This window comes from Portunus trituberculatus, chromosome 40, assembly GCF_017591435.1.
Source record: "Portunus trituberculatus isolate SZX2019 chromosome 40, ASM1759143v1, whole genome shotgun sequence".
Lineage (NCBI taxonomy): Eukaryota > Metazoa > Arthropoda > Malacostraca > Decapoda > Portunidae > Portunus > Portunus trituberculatus.
In genome coordinates, this window is record NC_059294.1 from 24,865,949 (window position 1) to 24,879,999 (window position 14,051).

The 14,051-nt window shown below is 45.6% G+C and overlaps 1 protein-coding gene across 1 annotated transcript in view; it reads right to left on the reverse strand.

Moving 5' to 3' along the window:
* The window catches only part of LOC123516064 (Ig-like and fibronectin type-III domain-containing protein 1), a 402,917-nt gene extending 389,807 nt beyond the window's left edge, over positions 1 to 13,110 (reverse strand). Inside the window, 1 exon segment of the mRNA XM_045275103.1 lies at positions 12,926 to 13,110. The gene's annotated coding sequence lies outside the window, so the exon portion shown is untranslated.
* Positions 13,111 to 14,051: the final 941 nt, after the last annotated feature.

Below are 14,051 nucleotides of genomic sequence, written 5' to 3' on the forward strand. Positions count from 1 at the left end.
CTGATAACGCCATTACTCGCACCACCTCCACCAACACAGGACCTTGGTTGACACCCGGCCGCTAACACCACCGTCACCGCACCGCAGGCCTGCCAACCGATTCCCTGTGAAGCCTTTATCAAACATTGCCAAGCCAGCCCACCCGCCCTTCTCCCGGCACGCCCTCCCTCCTTCCGGCACACATGCATTTCACACCATCCTGCGTCTTGTTCTGGAGCCTTACATAGAATCCTAATCCACCGCCTTGTAATGAATCCTGAATGAACTCAAGTCGCACATTCGGACCTAAACAAAACCACTAAGACTGCCTTTCATAGAATCTTTACGCACGCACACGCTCACTCACTCACATTCACATAGCCTCGCCAAATCACTCTACCACCACCACTACTTTACTCTGAGCTAACAGGAACTGAAGTCAGCCTTAATTCAAACAGTCGGCAATCACAAAGCAACTTAAACACAACACAATCAAGTCAACATAAACGCATCTGAGTTTTCACAGTAACTGGAGCGGTGACAACACAGCATAAGGTAATAGCACAACACAGGCGAGCCAGGCCTGCAAATAATGACATTAGCCAGCTTCAGTGAGTCAGGAGGTTAGCTGACCCATAGATAAACAAACGCGCTGCCTTTGAAACACTACAATTACAGCAACCCCAACACCACCACTCCATCATTACCACTGCCCCGCTTAGTCTAAAGACTTGTCCTCTAATCCTAACATAACTTTAATCCTGTGACACTAACAATCTCTCTCTCTCTCTCTCTCTCTCTCTCTCTCTCACACACACACACACACACACACACATTACCAGAGGGACTGAATAATTATAATAATCATACTTAGTTAGAAATCATGTACACTGTTGCTGCACTTTTTTCCCACCGCTGTGATATTGCGGAAGCATTGTCACCGCCAGACAGAGACAGACAGGTACACAGACGGACAGAAACTAAATGACTTCAATACAAATGCAATGGACAGTAGTAGATGGAAACAGTGGACTGAAAGTGGAACAGACAGCCAGCCAGCCAGCTAAACACAGAGACACAGACACCCAGACAGCGACACAAGACAATGGTGTCTGTAACACAACACACGAGGCTCCCCTTCACGTCACACCTCTATAAGGCAGCGCGTCTCCTGCTCCTCGCCGTCACTTGCTCCTCCAGTCCCCCACCTCCTACATCTCGCCTGCTGCTGCCCCCTCGGCCCTCCCTTAGGATGCGTGTTAACGATTCAAGGCGGGTCGTTCCTAAGCCTTACACACGACGTACTACTACGCTCAGAATTCAGAGTCGTTCCTCGCATGGCTTTATTGTCTTGGGGGGAAAATTTCGCTACTGGTACGCCAACTATTACAACTATTATTGCTACTGTTGGTGGTGTTATTTCTGCTGTCAGTGGGGTTCTCACTATTACTGCTGCTGCTAAAGATGACGTGTCCGTAAAGCACGTTCACTTCAAAACAGAAATCTGCAGTATTTCACTATACGCTCCGCCACAGGGATGATGATGGAGTATTGGAGTGGCGATACGAAGCAGTACACCTTTCATAGGCAACTTGGCAAAACGCTTCAACAATCATGTACAGTGTGGAGAGAGAGAGAGAGAGAGAGAGAGAGAGAGAGAGAGAGAGAGAGAGAGAGAGAGAGAGAGAGAGAGAGAGAGAGAGAGAGAGAATACGAGATACCAGAGAGAGAGAGGTGTGTGTGTGTGTGTGTGTGTGTGTGTGTGTGTGTGTGTGTGTGTGTGTGTGTGTGTGTGTGTGTGTGTTGTTATGTTATGTTATGGCCTATACCACCTGTAGGTACTGTTCAGGTTCCACCCATTAGGGTCCATATCACCACCCAAGCGCATCTTTGGTGTAACCACCTAGAACCTGGGTATCATGGTGACATGTGGTTAACTTTAAACCACTCCACAAATGACAAAATTTCAAGGCTGTATGTGGTGAGATTCGAACACGCATGGACGTGTGCCCGATTCCACGCTCACCACTTATCCTTGTGTGTGTGTGTGTGTGTGTGTGTGTGTGTGTGTGTGTGTGTGTGTGTGTGTGTGTGTGTGTGTGTGTGTGTGTAGCCAGGCAGAAATTTCTTCTTTAAACATACGATGTTATAACTATAAGTACTATCATTATTAACGAGTTATCTTAAGCAATTAACAGTTTATCGGACCAATCATTGATCAGAAGAAATTGTGTGGAAAATAGGAAACACGGGGAAAAATCAGAATTCTGCAGCTGCTAAAGTTTTAACTTCGTATGCTTAACAGAGAATATATATATATATATATATATATATATATATATATATATATATATATATATATATATATATATATATATATATATATATATATATATATATCACTCACACACACACATATGAAATCTTTTGTGGCGCAAATTTCAGACATGTTACATGCGGTTGATGGAAATTATGAGCACCTGCGAACTCATTAATTTTAATTTCATCGTTCAAATAACCTGACCTGTACTTGCACGTTTGCGACTTTGACACGCTTAGACATGTTAACCTGATGTATGTGACTGAAAAACCAATGCATAAGTAATGCATATCTAAATATGCTTTACTTGAACAAAAATTGATGCAAAAGCAAAATTTTACGTAAAATGCTACGGTAATTTGAGGCATCAAAAGCGTGTGGGGCATGTCAGCGTGAGGCGCCGTAATGAAGCAGGGACTCTGCTTACATTCGCGGCAATGTGCACTCTCACGCCTTGTAATAATAATGGTGCTATGTGCATCGAGCCGTTAAAGTGTCCACCCTCGCCCACCGGCACTATTCTTGTTGTGCATCACTGCTGACGTCACCCGCTGCCTTCCCCTCCTCAATCAAGTGCCTCCTCCTCCCAGTGCACCTCCAGCATTACTTCCCTCCAACGCACCACAACTCCTCCCTCTTATCCTGCCTGCACGTGACAACACCTCCCCTCCCTTTCCCTCATACCTGACAGCATCACGCGTCGTACATTACACAAAGAAAAATTAAATGAACAAGAAAGCCATGTCATACAAATACTGCCAAAAACAAGACATTCCCTAACAGCTCCAGAAAATATAGCGGGGGTGATGGCTGGCAGGAGAGAGAGAAAAAAAAAACTGTTTACATTCAGTTACCTCTCGATTTATGTAATAATAAAAAGATGAAGCAGAGTTAATGTACCATAGAAACTTAATCGCGTGTGTGTGTGTGTGTGTGTGTGTGTGTGTGTGTGTGTGTGTGTGTGTGTGTGTGTGTGTGTGTGTGTGTGCGTGGGGGGGGAAAGCACAGGCACATGCATATAGTCTGGAGATCCAAACATTTCCAATCAAAGCAAAAGTAAATGATCGCTTCAACTTTTGCCTCCACTTGCCACACAAACACTCACACCTGTCACACCATTTCCTCCTCCTCCTCCTACTACTACTACTACAAGAACTACTATTACTAAAACTACTACTACTGCTACTGCTACTACTACTATTACTACTACTACCACTACTCCTCCTCTTACTCATACCTCTCTCACCAATTTCCCTTCCCCATCCTAATCCTGTCTCCTCCTCTTTTGTGAGGACTAGGGATAACATGGTGGTGGTGGTGGTGGTGGTGGTGGTGGTGGTGTATGAAATCCCACCAATCTTAAATAAAAACAGCAGATGAGTGTATATGAATTAACGATACAAAAAAAAAAAGCAACAAAGAATAAAAAAAAAAGAGGACGAGAAGAAAAAAGAAGAACAACAACTAAACCAAAAACAAGAAGAAAACAATGACAAGAAAAGGAAGAAAACACAAGATGAACAGGAGCAAAAGGAGAAGGGCGAGAAAAAGAAATTCAAACGAAGAGCAAATTAAAAAGGGACGGAAACATGAAGTGGACGAGAACGAAGAGAGGAGAGGAAGCAAGGGGAAAAAATAAGCAAAACAACACACAAGAAAACAAAGGCAACGAGAGAAAAGCAACAGAGCGGAAAGAAAGCAGGGAAGTTCACTTTTATGGTGTGTCCTGCAGGAGGGAAGGAGGCGCAGAGGAAAGAAAAGGAGAAGGAAGGAAGGAAGGAAGCAAGAAAGGAAGGAAAGAAAGAAAAGGAAAGACAAGAGAGGCAAGGAGAGGTACAATACTAAGGCAAACATGGCAGAGAGAGAGAGAGAGAGAGAGAGAGAGAGAGAGAGAGAGAGAGAGAGAGAGAGAGAGAGAGAGAGAGAGAGAGATCCAGACCCAAAACACTATAATAAAAATCAAACAGAAAAAAGAGAAATAAAGAGACACAAACAGAAACAGAATAACACACACACACACACACACACACACACACACACACACACACACACACACAGTCACACCTAAGGCAAGAGTTAGAGAGAAAGACGTAAAGCAAACAGAAGGAAGGAAGTGGCGAGCAGCGACCGTCTAAGCCAAGGAAAGGAGGAACCAACGATACAGGAAACGGGTACTTGTTCGTCCTCCTCCTTCGTCAGGTAGGTGTTGGCTCTCTTTACCCGCCCACAGGTAATGGGTAACTGATACGTGTCCGGGGTGAGGTAACGAGACCCAATAAGGGGGAAGAGACAGAGGAACAGGGAGAAGGAACAGAGGGAATGATAAATCTAACTACTGGATGTAAGGAGTGAAGATTGAACCAGCTGGGATGGGAGAGGAATGGAGAGTGAGAGGATGAAAGAGAGAGTGAGTGAGAGGGAATACTGAATGAAGGAGAAAGTGAATGGGAGGAGGAGGAGGAGGAGGAGGCAAGAGAAGTAGGAATAATGGAGAGAGGAAGTGCAAGGTGGATGTTAGAAATGGAGGGATATTGAAGATGCAGAGAGAGAGAGAGAGAGAGAGAGAGAGAGAGAGAGAGAGAATTGCTAGAGGGGAAATAATCATGCATGTAATTAAGGTTTATTAAGAGACCGCCATTGTGTCACTATATAGAGCACGAGAGAGAGAGAGAGAGAGAGAGAGAGAGAGAGAGAGAGAATACCTATGACCAAAAGCCGGAAATATTACCTGGTGAAAGTTCCAATTCATTACAAGAAAACAATACCTCACCTGTATCTCGCCTGCTAATTGTCACCTGGTTGCCACGGACGGGAATGTGGCAGGTAATGAAGCGGAATGTGGCAAGGAGTACATGAGAAGGAATGGTTTGGAATCTGGAATCCCTCGGTTAGGTGAAGATTTTGTGGGAATCTCTCATTTGTTTTTACTCTTCCGTCTTTTTTTTTTTCTCTCTTTTTAGATCATGTTTTCTTTATTTTTTTATGTTCCATTAGTTATTTCATTCTTTCTAATTTATTTCTCTTTCTTATTTCATCTTCAAGTCGTCTTTCGAAATTTCGCCTCCTCCTCCTCCTCCTCCTCCTCCACCTCTTTTTTGCTCTTTCTATTCTCATTTATACTTGCCGTCCTCATCCTCATTTTCTTGTTAATGTAATCTTTCACTTATCTATTTCAACATCAAGAACTTAACATCCTTCCATCCCTATTCCTCCTCCTCGCTACCCCATCTTTTCCTCACGCATCCTTTGCCAACAGTCCATCAACATTACTTCGACGCTACCCTGTCTTTAGCGCCCCGGATGAGCAAGGCCAAGGCGAGGACACGTAATCCCGCCACCACTGTCCTCCGGCGTGCTAAGATCCTCGCAAATGTTCCCTACGCAGTGGTTAGTGAACGGTGTGTGGGCGGGGGGGGGTAAGGGAGGAGCGAAAAGTATTCCTCCAAACTTTTTCGTTCATAACAATCTTTTTTCTCACTGCTTATGTGTATCCTTCAGTGTGTGGGTGGGTGGGTGAGTGTGGATGTGCCGGTGGGTGAGTGTGGATGTGCCGGCGGGTGTGAGGCACTAAATATATCTTCTTGTAACTTTTTTTTTCTTAATTTTTTTTCTTTCTTTCTCTGAGTGTATATTTTTAAGTAAGCCTCTTTTCCTCGTTATAATGTTCGCAATTCCCCGAAGCGCTCTCGTGGTTTATGGCGGATGATGTGGTGGTGGTTAGTAGTAGTAGTAGTAGTAGTAGTAGTAGTAGTAGTAAGCAGTAAGGGGTGAACGGAAAAAGAGGAGAATAGCAACACTAGCAGTGGTGATAGCAGTAAAAAACAACCAACACATTACCATGTCCGGCACACACACACACACACACACACACACACACACACACACACACACACACACACGTGTAGTGTAGTGCTCAGCATGCTCTGCCCACAACCAAGATGTCCCGTGTTCTAGTCCCGGGCTCGGCGAGGTAAATGGGTGAGCTTCTTATGTATAGCGCCTGTCAGCTAAGTACATTATGTGACCCTGTGGCTTCGCTGTCCCGGTGTGTGGTGTGTGTGGCTGGTCTCGGTCCTACCAGATGATTGGTCAGCATGAACTCTGAGCTCTTTCTGTAGGGGAACGGTTGCTTGGGTGAGCACTGAGCAGCAGACAATCGTGTTGAATTGCACACCAGCAAAAACCAACAGGAACGACACCAACAACATAATCACGTGCTATTAATAGGCGCTGATTGAAAACGGGTACATTTGACACCACGGGTGAGAAAAAATCAACCAGAATCAAGGCCAAATGTTTGGAAGCGATAGAGAGCGGGGAGGGAGGGGTGGGGGTGGGCGTGGGACTCGATCTCCATCTGGCGGCACAAAGCAAACCATCTGGCAGGAGACAAAGCAAAACATCTGGGGACATCAAAACGCAATCTGACGGAGGGCGTGGAGGGCAGAGAGAGAGAGAGAGAGAGAGAGAGAGAGAGAGAGAGAGAGAGAGAGAGAGAGGTTGCTAGGTGGATATAATTACTCACATGATTCAGTAACTATCATGAACCGCATTTGTGTCACTGGAGAGAGAGAGAGAGAGAGAGAGAGAGAGAGAGAGAGAGAGAGAGAGAGAGAGAGGAAAAGTGGTCCACCCTGAGCCCTTACTGAACTCTTGAATGCTCCCACCTCGCAACCCTGCCACGCCACATTCACCCTGCCCCCACCAGCCCCCTTCCCCCTGGACCCTTAGGTAACCACTCGAATCCGTCAGTTTTAGGAGAGGTAGCCACATCAGGCGCCTCTCTCCCCTTGCCTCGCACACAACTTGAAGAGCACCACAAACACAACTGCACTCTACGATAGTTTGTGTTCGTTTCATTTGCACACTTTTTTCCCTCTCTCCTCCCCACGTTTCCAGTAGTTAGTGTGAGAGAGGAGTATTTTGGGGAGCGAGGGAGGGAAGGAGGAAAGGAGGGAAAGAGAAAGGCTGGCAGTAGAATAAGAATAGGGAGGGAGAGGCAAGGATGATGGTGAAAGTTAAATGATGGAAGCACGAACAGTTCAATATGAAAGGGAAAGGACGGCATTGGAAAGAGAAAAGAGAAAGGAAGGATGATGGAAAATGACTGGGTTCGAGAGGAGGGAGTGAAGGGGACAGAAATAAGGGAGACAAAAATGGAGGGTAGGTAAGATGAAAAGGCAGGAAATATATATAAGAGACGGAGAAAAATAGAATATGAGAGTAGAGGAGAGAGAAACGTGACAGAGGAGGAGACTAGAGAAAAGGAAAATAGGAAAGGAGAATAGGAAGGCATACACAAGACGAGTTAAGAAAAAAAGGAAAATCAAGAAAAGGAGAAGAAAGGAAAGTTTTCATGACGTCAGTTTCACGCACACACACAGGTGAGGAGGCGGGATCTACCTGCAGCCTTCATGCCTACATTACGTTTTCTTTCTTACCTCACTCTTTCTTATCACCATAAAACACCTCCAGACAAGAGCTGATGCCACTCCTTCCTCACCTTGAATATGCCCCTTTTTATATCACATTCTGAGCCGATCACAAAAGTTACGGACACTTTACCCTCCATAATGCAATGTGTGTGTTTCCTTTCCTGGAGCGTCGCGGTGCACTGCATGGGGATAACCAACGAAAACTAGCTAAGGAGAGGGGAGGATAAGTTTCCTTCAATCTAAAGCTGCTCTCCCTCGGGGCGGCTCAACAACGCCTTAGCAGCTTGTCCAACTTTGCAATTCATTCCACTCGAAGGCTCCTTGCAAACCACACAGCATCGTAAACAAGCTGTGCAGGCGCTAACGCCGCTCCTGTCCCTTTCCTTTCCTGCCACTGAGCGAGACATGGGAAGGAGATAAGATAAGCATTTAAAAAGATGCATAAAGATTTTAACATGTAACCAACAGCACGAGGAGCAAGGAAAGGGAAGGGAAAACTGGTAATGGAAACTGGTGAGAGGAAACTATCTCCCGTTCAGCAAGTAGTGATGGTGGTGGTGGTGGGCGGCCAGTGGTGCCTCGCTCCTTGCCACACACCACCACCACCACCTGACCTTCGCCTCCCGCTTATAATTCCGCTGACAACGGGATGATCTTACACGTTCGGCTTCTTGTTGCAGCTCCGGGTCGACGAGCATCTGGGGCTGAATCGAGTCTTTTGTATACATTGGTTCATGATAGATTTAAAGATCCGAATCTTTCGTACACATTGGTTCATAATAGATATGAAGCCTCACGAACCACTACATGTACCGTGATGTCTGACACGACTATTACTGATACAACGTTTGCTGTTACTGACAGTCACAACCACTATCATTGCTCATTTTGTATATAGTAAGCAAAATATCATATATGAACGTAATAACCTAACACGATTATCTCTGCTACAAGTAATATTACTACCACTATCACTATTACAATGCTGCTCCTTTTCTATGGATGAAAGAAAAAACAGCTATTTTACAAAAAATAAAATAAAATTCCCTCTGCTTGGCGTGCGATGGCCTTGTTGATACTTGCAGTGGTGGCAGGGAAACTGGCGGGGGAGCGATCTCACTTTCCTTGGAGATACTACGTCCGTTCCTCCGTCCACCACGCCCCCTCACCCGTCTCTCCATCGCTCATTCTTCGCGTCCCTCACTGCCTCACCTCGGGCCCAGCATTGCAAACAAGTGACGATCTAGTGTCTTAAATAATCAATGAGCCTTTGCCAAAAATATCTTTACCCTACTGCCCTGTCTCTCTCTCTCTCTCTCTCTCTCTCTCTCTCTCTCTCTCTCTCTCTCTCTCTTGCACGCGCCCTCATATCTTATCGTCCTACAATAATAAACACTTCAATTGTCAGGTCACGTCCTGCTCCTGACGGGTTTCATTGACGAATGTTTTCCTCTACGTGTATTAGCAGTAGCGGTCATGGTGGTGGTGGTGGTGGTGGTAGTGACATGCAGCTCAGCTTCACGGATTCTAGCGGGAAGCATTCTAGCAAAAGACACGCATGTTTTTTTTTTAAGGTACTTTATCAAAATAGTTTTGGTGCATGAACACCACCACCACCACCACCACCACCACCACCACCATCACTATCACCAGTCCATGATCTTAAAAATAACACTGCAAGACTAAAGTTTTCGATAGAATCCACTGAGTCGCTTTCCTCACTGAGAACAAATACATCGACGCCTTCCTGATAAAGTTTTTGACAAGGCAGCCCACCTGAGCCCAGCGAGAGATTGCACCGAACAAACACACACACGCGCTGTCCCAACCCAAACTGTGTGCAACAAAGTAATCACAAAAACAAAAGTTATTTCAGCACGGCACAGACTTGAACGGGTGTCCATCAAGGCTGAGAAGAGTGCACATCAGCCAAGCAATCGATGCACACACCGTTACCCTGAGGAACACGCGCGAGGGGAGCACCACGCAGGCAACCCGCCGTCCACCTGTCTGCCGCCGTGTCCTGGTGCAACATTAAGCCTCGCGATGGTGACAGATGACAGGGAACAAAAGCCGCCACGTGACCTTCTGCCACACACACATCAATCCCTGTTACCCTCTCGGCCAACACGGACCATAGTGACAACACATGACCACGACGAACAGAACATAAGACCAATGGAAATTAATGTTTATATTTCCTATATTGCTTCCTGAATTGAACCTTATGACGCTTATTCTGAAACACTCTTTTGCTCCCTGACGGAAAACTTTCAAAGGTCAAAAAGGTGATCACTTGGTTTCTCATAGATGTTTTCCCTTTGATGGTGCGAAATACATATTAAAGTACTAAATGTCATAAAAATATAAAATCTTTACTAACTACCACTGCAGTGTATCAAAAATTTAATCAACTTAAGGCAACGAAACGCCAGAGAACACGGTCCCTTACCTGGCAGTGGTGGTGGTGGTGGTGCAAGAAAAACCTGCACCTCTCAGCGTCTGACCTTCATCGACACTCAAGTTAATCCTCGAGTAAAGAAAACGAGAAAAGATAACGGTACCGATTTTCCTCCGATTTTCTTTCTGTTTATCTCAGAGTGGCAGCAATTACTATTAAAAGGCACCTCCCACTTCCCTGTCACCAGCACGCTTTGTGACTCTCTGTAGCTATGCAGCGCCTCCCTCTCCCTCTGTCTGTATACCACTGACGTCAACTCTCCCTCCCTCCCACCCTCCATCCCTCCATCATTCGTTCACTCGTTCAACATGTGGGTGTGGATTCTTCATCTGTGCACTGGCAGACTACATAATCCGCGTGTGTGTGTGTGTGTGTGTGTGTGTGTGTGTGTGTGTGTGTGTGTGTGTGTGTGTGTGTGTGTGTGTGCCAGTGCAATCCTAGAGGCGAAATTACTCGTTGAATATACAGGTGGGAGCATTGAGTAGCATGGGTAAACATTTATTTATTCACATACACACTGTCTGCCTACATACACTGCATCCAGAAGTGTGTGTGTGTGTGTGTGTGTGTGTGTGTGTGTGTGTGTGTGTGTGTGTGTGTGTCTGTGTGTGTGTGTACAATAAAACGTAACACATCCTCTATTGCTACTACTCACTACACATACACACACACACACACACACACACACACGATTGTTTCCCGGAGTAGGTTTGCATTAAGCTCGCCTGCCGTTTCATCTGTATGTATCAAATTAGTATGCACATATTTCATGGCTCCAGATAGAGCGGGATGAAACACAATTCACGCACGCACAATAAATAAATAGATAAAATAAACTAACCTTGCATGATAGGAAAAAATATTCATCAGCACAGAATTACGTAACTTTCCTAACATATGTTTAAGTGCGCTCTCTCTCTCTCTCTCTCTCTCTCTCTCTCTCTCTCTCTCTCTCTCTCTCACAACAGAATTCTTCCTCCCACAACCTCACTTTCAACCTACTTCCTTTCTCTCTCTCTCTCTCTCTCACACACACACACACACACACACACACACACACACACACACACACACATTGGAATACAAAAATCCTCAGATTAAACTAAAGGCGAGAAGGAAATATATACAGCTATTCCATTAAATCTTTCAGTACACGCACGTGAGAACCATTTGGCCAATTTTTAAAACCTTCCCTTCCGAAGAAGAATGAATTAAAATCTTAAGTAACGATAAGAACAACACTAATCCTTTCTCTCGTGGACGATTCTTCAACAATCCTGTAAATCCTTCTGCGGTTGAGGAAAACACGAAATTAATCTCCACTTTTTACTTTATTTAATTAATCAATCCACATTTCCACTGGCAGTTCTGATATTAAAAGGTAAACATTGGAATAAAAGGGGATCAAAAATAGCTAACACCATGAAGCTGGTCTTAAATGTTAGAGAAAAGGTTATATAATCAGCTGTATACGAAACTCAAGCAAATGACAGCAAAGGAGACAAAGTGGAAGCTGCAACAAGGAAAGAGGAAAGGAAGAGAATGAAGGATAGACGAGTGTGGGTAAGAGTCACGAAACATTGATAGTAAGGCAGTGTAGATAGGGAGGAAATGGGAAGGAGGGATGGTCGGTAAGGTGTGTGTGAGAGTAATATCAATACGGCAAGGTAAGGAGAAGTCTATGGGAGGCTTGCGGCGGGAATGGGATGCAAGAGAGGAACGTGGAATCATTTGAGAGAGAGAGAGAGAGAGAGAGAGAGAGAGAATGACAAACGGGAACAAACATGAACGTACAGACACAAAGTATATTTTCTGAAGCAACATGTAAAGACACAAACAACGACAAGCTGAGTGAGGAAAAATGCAGAGCGATAGAGAGAGACGCAGAGACTTTAAGAGGATGGGAAAAACATGACGCGGTACGGTGGTGCGCGATGTTTACTTTAACACTTGACCGTCTCACTTCGGCTCCCCTGATTGCCTCCCTCGCTCCGATAAGTGTGGCAGTAACCTTTAGCGGACTGTCTCGTGATTTATGCTGCTCAGATTTCCTTTTCTCGGTTTCTCCTCAATGATACAAAATTTAATGACTGTGAAGAGGTTGACTTGTGGAGAAGTCACTTTCCCTCCCTCTACACGTCAAACAACATAAGTCCTCACCATCCTCACCTCCCCTCACTCATTTCCTCTGCACCCACGCGCTCCCTTGCCCTTCCACACTTGTATCATCCTCAATCACGCCCCACCACAGTACAACACACCCACGTCTCCACCATTGGGTTACACTCTACGGGCATCCCCCTCACCCGTCAGCCAGTAATCTCCCACACCTGTGTTCACCTCAACTGGAGGCTCTGCGGTAAGCAGGGAGCGAGGGGTCATGTACCTCAGGCCCCGGTCACCGCCTTCGCCGCTCCGCCACCCTTCAGGTCCCATGCCATGTGATCCACCCACCACAGGAAAGGAAAAAGGATCCGTTTCCTAATTCATCCCATGAGGCACATCATTTCGATGGTTTCGATAGCTAAGTTTTGCCGGACGTTCAAATTCACCTTTATAATATCGGCAATGAAGGGCAGGAGAGTGAAGCAAAGGTGAGTTTGCAGCGCTGGAGGCTTCGTGTGTACTATCTCAAAATAGGACGGTAGCTGTCATCTCTTATGCAATTAGCAATTCTATCACTTATGTTAAATGGACGAATTCAATAGAAAACAATGAATGTAAACGTACCTTATTGATGAAAAGTTCCTTAGCAGGCGGTATTGAACCTTAGCAACCGAGTGGTAATAGATGTTCCGACTTGTGTGTTAATTCAAGAAACTGTTTACTGAAAATGCAGACGGTATCACAGTGCCAGGCGCGCCCACCCGCATCAAAACCAGAGGCAACACTGAACAACAGCGAGTACTCGTCAGGCCACCAGCCTTCCAGGCAGGGTCCCGTGTGGAAGCACCTGGCGAGAGCGTGTCGTACTGCACTGTTTCCACAACGACACTACACTATTTTGCCGTATCTTTTCATACAAAATCGAACCATTATGCTCAACACACATGTTTGGCGTTCCTTTTGTTACGCAGCATTTGGGAATCCCGCAGCAGCCGCCAGCACGCCGCGCAGCACTGCGCCCCGTCACGTCTGGCAGGCATGTCCCTCTGACCAAGTGTGATGGGCAGTTACTCCATGACATTGATGTAATTCCTGATACATCACTGATAACGCAGGCAAAACGCAAATGCTGGAGTGGGATGCGGAGCTTTATAATGCAGTAAAGCGAACTATTAAGGTCTATTAAAAAGGAATAATGGCGGACACACCGAGCTGTCATTCCACTATCATCACCACAGCTACCACCACTGATGCCTTCACTTCACCACCATATTCATCACCACCACCACCACCACCACCAATGAGCATCTTTCGTTGTGTCCACAGCAAAGTGAGGAGAAAGACAGAGCGCCCTAATAAACACGCGATGGCCACTATATACAGTGTTGTGTGGCGGACGGCTGTGACAGAAATGACGACTCAGCGGTGGCGGTAGCAATTAGGTTAGGTTAGTTTAGGTGAGCGACGGTGGTCAGGGAGAGAAAAGTGTGTGGAAGGTGAAAACGGCTTTGCTGCAGACATGGGAAGAGGAAGTTTAGCCATACGGAAAGCAAGAAACTTCCCAACTTAGGTGATGATACAGTCAGCAAGTTCGCAGTTGGTTCTCTCTCTTTTTCTCATTCTCCTTCATCACCTATACTCACCTTCTCCTCCTCCTCCTCCTCCTCCACTTTACTACCTATTCTCTCTCTCTCTCTCTCTCTCTCTCTCTCTCTCTCTCTCTCTCTCTCTCTCTCTCTCTCTCTCTCTC